At 39.9% G+C, this 6,593-nt stretch overlaps 1 long non-coding RNA gene across 1 annotated transcript; it reads right to left on the minus strand.

Annotated features, from left to right (window-relative positions):
- Window positions 1–5,991: 5,991 nt before the first annotated feature.
- LOC145420508 (uncharacterized) lies at window positions 5,992–6,298 on the minus strand. The gene is made up of 2 exons (XR_013901831.1): window positions 6,161–6,298; window positions 5,992–6,023 (listed from the first exon to the last, which is right to left on the minus strand). It is a non-coding gene; the product is annotated as an uncharacterized LOC145420508 (long non-coding RNA).
- Between the last annotated feature and the right edge of the window lie 295 nt (window positions 6,299–6,593).

Genomic DNA, 6,593 nt, shown 5'->3' on the forward strand with positions numbered 1-6,593 from the left:
TACTAATAGAATATACTGATTAAGTCAGTTATATGCCAAGAAGCAAAATTATTGTATATTTATTTTCTATTGAAACACTGGACTCCCAGTATTGCTTATAAATCAGTTAAACATCGAGCTGTGAATTACTTTGGGTCACGTGATTTAATCTGTATATTAGCTGAATAAAAAAAATGATTTGATTATCTTTCTTGAGTAAAGCATTTTACTGTAACTGTATGAAACCGTAACTTCTTCAGCAGACATGGCAACCCTTGACCCAAGCAACGCCACTTCCGGTAAGGCGGTTTGTTTTGATAAGTTGGGGGTTGATCATTAGAAAGCGAGTTTCTGTTCTTTAACTAGTAAATAATCTGAGATCAGGCTTTTCATAACAAGTTTATTGTGCGATAATTTAATGCTCAGGGGGACAGGACATTCTCATTTCTGATGTGATTTAAATTGGATATTCAAAACTGTTTGGGTATCTACAGCAGGGGCGGATCTAGAAGGGTGGCATGGGGTGGCAAGTGCCACCCTAAAATGATCCCTTGCCACCCCAAGTGCCACCCCAGTTTTGCATATGACAGTGCTGTTTATTAAAATAAGATAGCATTAACAGTTTGAGCGTAGTTACAGTCAACAGTGAATATAAATGCTAAAATTGAAAATATTGCATAGTGTTACCCCCCCTCCACCATTAACAAATGGTTCAGCCCATAGCAGGATCGGGTGTTGTGCCAAAAAGTGATTGTCTGCCAAAAACTGATTTCCAATGTTTCTGTGTATTTTTTATGTGTGATATCTTTACGTATATTCGTAAATAGACTTCGGTGAACAGGGTTTACAAAGGGGTTATATAGAGAATTAAAAAATTATCCATTTTTCAAGTATCTTTACAACTCTGTGTTATTGTACTTACATTATAACCACTTAAAATATTTTTACAGAACTATTGTAATATTTGCTGCCATTTCTGCTGTGCTCTTGGCCAACTTACTCTTACAAAAGACATTTTAATGTTAATGAGATTTTTTTAACTGCATAAATAAAGGTTATATAAAAGTCACTGCCAAAAACTGATTGCGCCTTCTACCTTGTTACACGAATGTTGTTTGTGGCTCAAGATGACTTTATGTCATCCATAAGGGATGCATTTGACATATGTTTCACATAGTATAGCCCAACAAGTTACTTATAGCAGTTTAAATACGAGCAATCAGTTTTTGGCAAATACCGAAAATCAGTTTTTGGCACAACACCGGCTTTTTTCTTGTTTTCAGTAGCAAGCGATGCTTATGATTGTGCCAGAGCACATTCTGAACCACACCATGGGAATTTCACTTTTTACACAGGTGGGTGGATGTTACACTCTGGAAATGGAAGGAAGGTGAGTGTTATTAACCCTCTGTGGTCCACGGACACGCTGCACCTCCAAATCACATGACTGATGTAAGCTGACATAGCAACAAGCTGCAGCCACGCTGAGTTTCTATTTCAGCCCACATTGAAAATTCGGACTTCAAAGTTTTTAAATTTTAACTACAGGCCAGTAAATCCAGAGTTATGATAATATATATAAGCCATGCTTTGTTCTAAATACTGTCATCACGTTTGTGTGTGTTTTAAGCGTTTTGTAAGGACAGCCAACCGTCCAGTAAAATACAGAATCGTCCCACATTCAGAGAAAATATACTTAAACTAGAATGGAAAAAGACACAAAGCTGGGGTTTTTCTGCGTCTTTATGCTGCACAGCTGCCTCTTCTCTCATTCTCTCCCCCTCCCTCTCCTGTTACTACTTCAATCATGAAACTGATCAATGATCAGCTGATCGGCTTTTCTCTCTTGTTTATTTATCGCCCACTTTGCACCAGAAGGAGGAAACCAGCGGATGTTGCGCTAAACAACAGCAGCACCTTTAAGCTTGATCAGCTGTTGTTAGAATTTATTTAATATTCATTTCTAGTATCAGCTGATGTTTGCTGGAGCCACAGCTGTAAAAGCTGCTGGTCATGATATCGGTTTGTATATGTGGTGAGAAAGAAACATGAGGATGAAACCAGGAGATGTCCTTACTGAATCATCGGAGCTGAGCAGGTGATGGAGAAACAGGTTTACCTTAGGTGACATGAATGAGTTGAAGGGAAGTTATGAACTGTTTCTGAGAGACAAATAACACCAGGATCCTTTTTTATGTAGCCGACAGCTGGTAACTGTGCAGGGGCGGGTCTAGCAAAGTGTTGCCAGGGGGCCAGTTAGGGTGTTAACAGGGAAAGGGGGGCACAAAGAAGTACATTTCTTTCTTATTCGCATTTAAAATGTCTAGCTTTTATTAGATGAATCTTACAACCAAAGTTTTTATCTGACATAAAATGTATAGAAATCATACATATACCAACAAGACTGTACATCACTGTCACAACAGTGTTTGTTTTCATTCAAAGGCTTTATGGCTTTAATACCTGGTGGGTCTGTCTCGTCAAAATGCTCAGGCCGATTTTTTGTCCCAGTCCAACTCTGGGCACGACACGCAGTGAAATAATCTGAGAAGGTGCATTAAAAAAAATAAATGGTCGGGCCAGCGGTGCACATCGCAAATTAGCTCGCATAGAAACAGTTGTGCTGCTTCTTAATGACGGTATCTTAGCTAACAACCCCAACTATCAGATTCAGGTTGTAATTGGCTAAAAATAAGTTTAACTGCCTTTAGAACATTGCAAATGCCTTATTGACAGTATTTGGCTCTACATATCTGTGTGAGCAGATTTTCTCTCACACGAGTCCTCAGGTAGCCGTCTGAACGCTGGACACTCGGGGACCTGTGTCTCTGAGTGGGAGACCAGAGATCACATTAACATGTGTATCTCTGTATTAACAAACATGCCATATTGGCCCAGTTTTTTCTTATCATTGTTGTGAGGAGACCATAAATAGCATTTGCATTTTCTGTTGTACAGTTCATTTGCTGTTATGGATAAAAAGTCTTTTTTGTTTCAAAATAGCTGAAAACTAGTCGCTGATAGCTGCCAACATCTGCGCACAAATATAATTGTATAAAGTTGTTCTATATAGTGTGTAACTATTGATATAGAGCATAAGTAAATTTATTGCTAATGCAATCATATGGCACACTGACTTCTGAGGAAATTTTAGATGGCACTCATCAGAAAGGTTGCCTACCCCTGCTCTTTCTTTTGAGCTTGGGTTGAGCTAAGGCATTTAATAAATGTTAAACATCACCAATACATTTCTAGGCTCTCTGAAATGTGATTATGCACTGGCAAAATTCAAAATAGAAGAAGACAGAGCCGAGTTCAAAGTCCATGGCTTTATTAGAAAAATAGGTTTACGTCACCTCGCTGTACAGTATAAAACAATTCATCTGCAAACTGCAAACACACTCGTTAGCAAAAACAAACAAAAACACATTGTTGACCCATAAAATCAAGTCTGGTCTAACATGGAAACAAACACTAATGTGGCTCTATTTTTCCCCATAGAGGAGGTGGCGGCGGCGGCAGCAGCAGCACGGCCCTCAGAGATGGGACAAAGCTCAACATGAGACCAAGCCTCTGGGCTCATGTCAAAGGTCAAAGGTCACAACACAAGGCAGAGACACAAAAATGCACTGAAAGGAGCTTAAAGGAGAAATCCAACCTCACATTGTCCTTCCAAAGGCTACAATGCAGTGACTCTGGAGCCGCCGATCTCCCAGAATTCCTCTACTTTAAAGGGACGTGTAACAGATCATTCTTTTCTTTCTACTAATCGATCAGAGTGATTGATCTCTCTGCGAGGTAGAACAAAGATGAAAGCGTCATGGTGGGGGTAACACCACCAAAACCTAGCGACCAAACCATTTACCTCCAAACAAGTTTCTAAACAAAATAATTTAATTATTCATTCATTATATTGTCATTATTAAAAGTTCTGAAATTATTCAAAATGGTCAAACTGGCGTTTATCGATGTCATAGCGGCATACATTTCAACTTTCATGCTCAGAGATCATTTCTCTCACGAGAGCAGATGCAACATAATTAAAATTTCAGCTCTAAAGGACGAGTACGTGTTTAGAGACAAGTGTTTTTAAAAACACTGACTTATGGGTGTTTCTACAAAAGATGAAGGGGGGGAGGCATCACCCCTTTTACTAAATATTTTCCAAATATAGTATTTTAACAGAAACATCAAGCGGAAAACAAGTTACGAGTATTCCTGCAGAACCCATTTTAAAATGTTTTTAAACGATGGCCGACCCTGTAAGTAGCCTTGTTCGAGTGGCTTGACGACAAAACTGCAGTGGCCTTTTACGGCTGTTCGATATAACGATATATATCATAAGATGATATAAAAACGTCTATTGTTTCCTATTACGCTATCGTTTGTTTCGTAGTGTCCTAAAATAAAGTGTTTACAGCAATATTTTTTCATCGTTTTGATGGTCACTGTAGTGGCTATATTAATTTCTTAAAGTTCTCTCTTTCTCATATTTAATATAACCACACTACTGACGGACAAGCGTCTGTTTTTACGTGTTGTCGTTAGCAACAACGACGGTAACACCATGGCGTGGCTCCGCTGTCCGCTTGTTTGTTTTCCACGTAAACCTTTCACAATAAAGCTCAAGATCCTGTTGAGACTTTTCAAAATAAACTGAATCATGTCAAAGAGTATGCAGAGAGTTTAGGGATGAGAAGAAAGAAAAAAAAAAAAAAAGCCGTCAGGTGCTAAAAATAAACCTTAGACTCAAACTTCGAAAGAAAATGGTGGCCGTTACAACTTATGTCTAAAAATGTATAGTTTCATGCATCGGTTAAAACACTCGAATCAGGGTAAAGGACGCCTAGCTGAAAAAATTTCATGCAAGTCGAGTTGGACGAGAGTCAGAATTTACAGAAAATATGACATGTTTGTGATTTATATCGTTGTCAGGACGATAAATGTCTTCTATCGGGATATGAGATTTGTCATATCGCACAGCCCTATCTGTCAGGGTTAAAAAAATAAATAAACAAAGAAAAAGCTTTTATCTGACACTGAGCATAAAAACTTGTTTTAAATTTTGTTTTCTGAAGAAATTAATTATCTCCTTTTGATTCAAATAAAACCACAGATCAAGGTCTGCATTTCCCTTCAACGTTTAACGCTGAAAGAACAGACAGATGTTAAAATGTTTTACTCTCATTCTAACATGTCTGACTATATTTTTACTCTTTTTAACCAGTTTTAAATCGCAGGAGTATAAAACTAAGTGTTAAAACTACTTTCAGGCTCTTTGGTTGGTCATCTTCTCAATCAAAACAAGCCTTAAACTCCCACCCTTCCAAATACTGAGCAGCCAGCAGTAAATTTCTCCTTTACACTCGCACCAGTGAGAAGTCATGAGTCAACACCACAGGTAAATTTCTCATAAGCACATACATACATGGCATGATAGTCTACAGAGGCATACATACAATGCAAAACATGTAACCCATTTTCTTCCAGACCCTCTTAGACATGGCAGGATGTCACATGACATCCTAAATCTGTAGTTAAGACAGCTGTTGGGTCAGGCTGTGGAAGACATGAAGAAGAGGAGGGCTGTGGTTTTCAAGCCTTACAAATAAAAGACAAAACAATCTGTCCGTTAACTTCATTGTCACTCAGTTCATGTACAAAGACAGCAAAAAAAGGCATGTTCAGGCTCGCTCCCACAGGACCGGCCGGTGCCAGGTCTCAGCGAGAGCCTCAATTAAATCAAGTGCTCTGCTGCAAGGCCGGAGAGGCTCGAGCCCTGTCTCAGTTTCCTTAAGTAGATGATCTGAGGCGTTTCCGTGAAACCGAGGTAGCTCGTGAACCAGTTTTCCTGCGAGACCCAGGTGTCGGCACCTCACACGTCTCAGTCCAAAAACTCAGAAACAACAAGTCCCACTGCACCACTCCAAGCCTCAATTTAAAAAAGTGCAAAGCCTTTTCCAGAAGGATGTCCACCGTGACCTCAGTACATCTCACATGGCTGCCTTAGGGTTGGAGGAGGTGGGGTTTACTCTTCTGATCATCTTCAAACATGGCAGTTCGAAGATGATCAAAAACAAAATGAAAAAAACCTTCCTTTACATTGAAAATCAAAAAAATCAAAAAATAAATAAAATAAAAGGCTGGACAACCATTGGACCATTGAGTCAGCTGACCTTACCATTTCATCCACCGAAGCCCGCAGCGTGCGTCGCCGTCAGTCCTCATAGCAACACATCAGGACCAGCCTCGCCCCCTTTTTCCTGCTAGTCAGGTAACAAAAGGAAGCAATTAGAGAACTGAAAACAGGATCGCATCACATCTACACACATTTACAGTTTCTGGAGCTCACACGCACAAGCTCAGACGTTAACATGCACATGGCAATGCCTTAAAGAGAAGACGGCGAGCAGAGTCAGCCGGGCCGGTTATTAAACGTAAAACGGAGGTGCAGTAGGTGAGACGCGGCTCAAGACAGACAGAGGGAGGGAGGAGGGGGAGCAAGGTAAGGGGGTAGGTGGGGGGGGGGGGGGGGTAAGAGCAGCCATCATTATCAGTAAAAGCAAAAGGGGAGTAAAATAAAAACAAAACACCTAGAAGCAGGTCATGCACAA

The sequence above is a fragment of the Astatotilapia calliptera genome, chromosome 15, assembly GCF_964374335.1.
Source record: "Astatotilapia calliptera chromosome 15, fAstCal68.1, whole genome shotgun sequence".
In the NCBI taxonomy this organism is placed as follows: Eukaryota; Metazoa; Chordata; class Actinopteri; order Cichliformes; family Cichlidae; genus Astatotilapia; species Astatotilapia calliptera.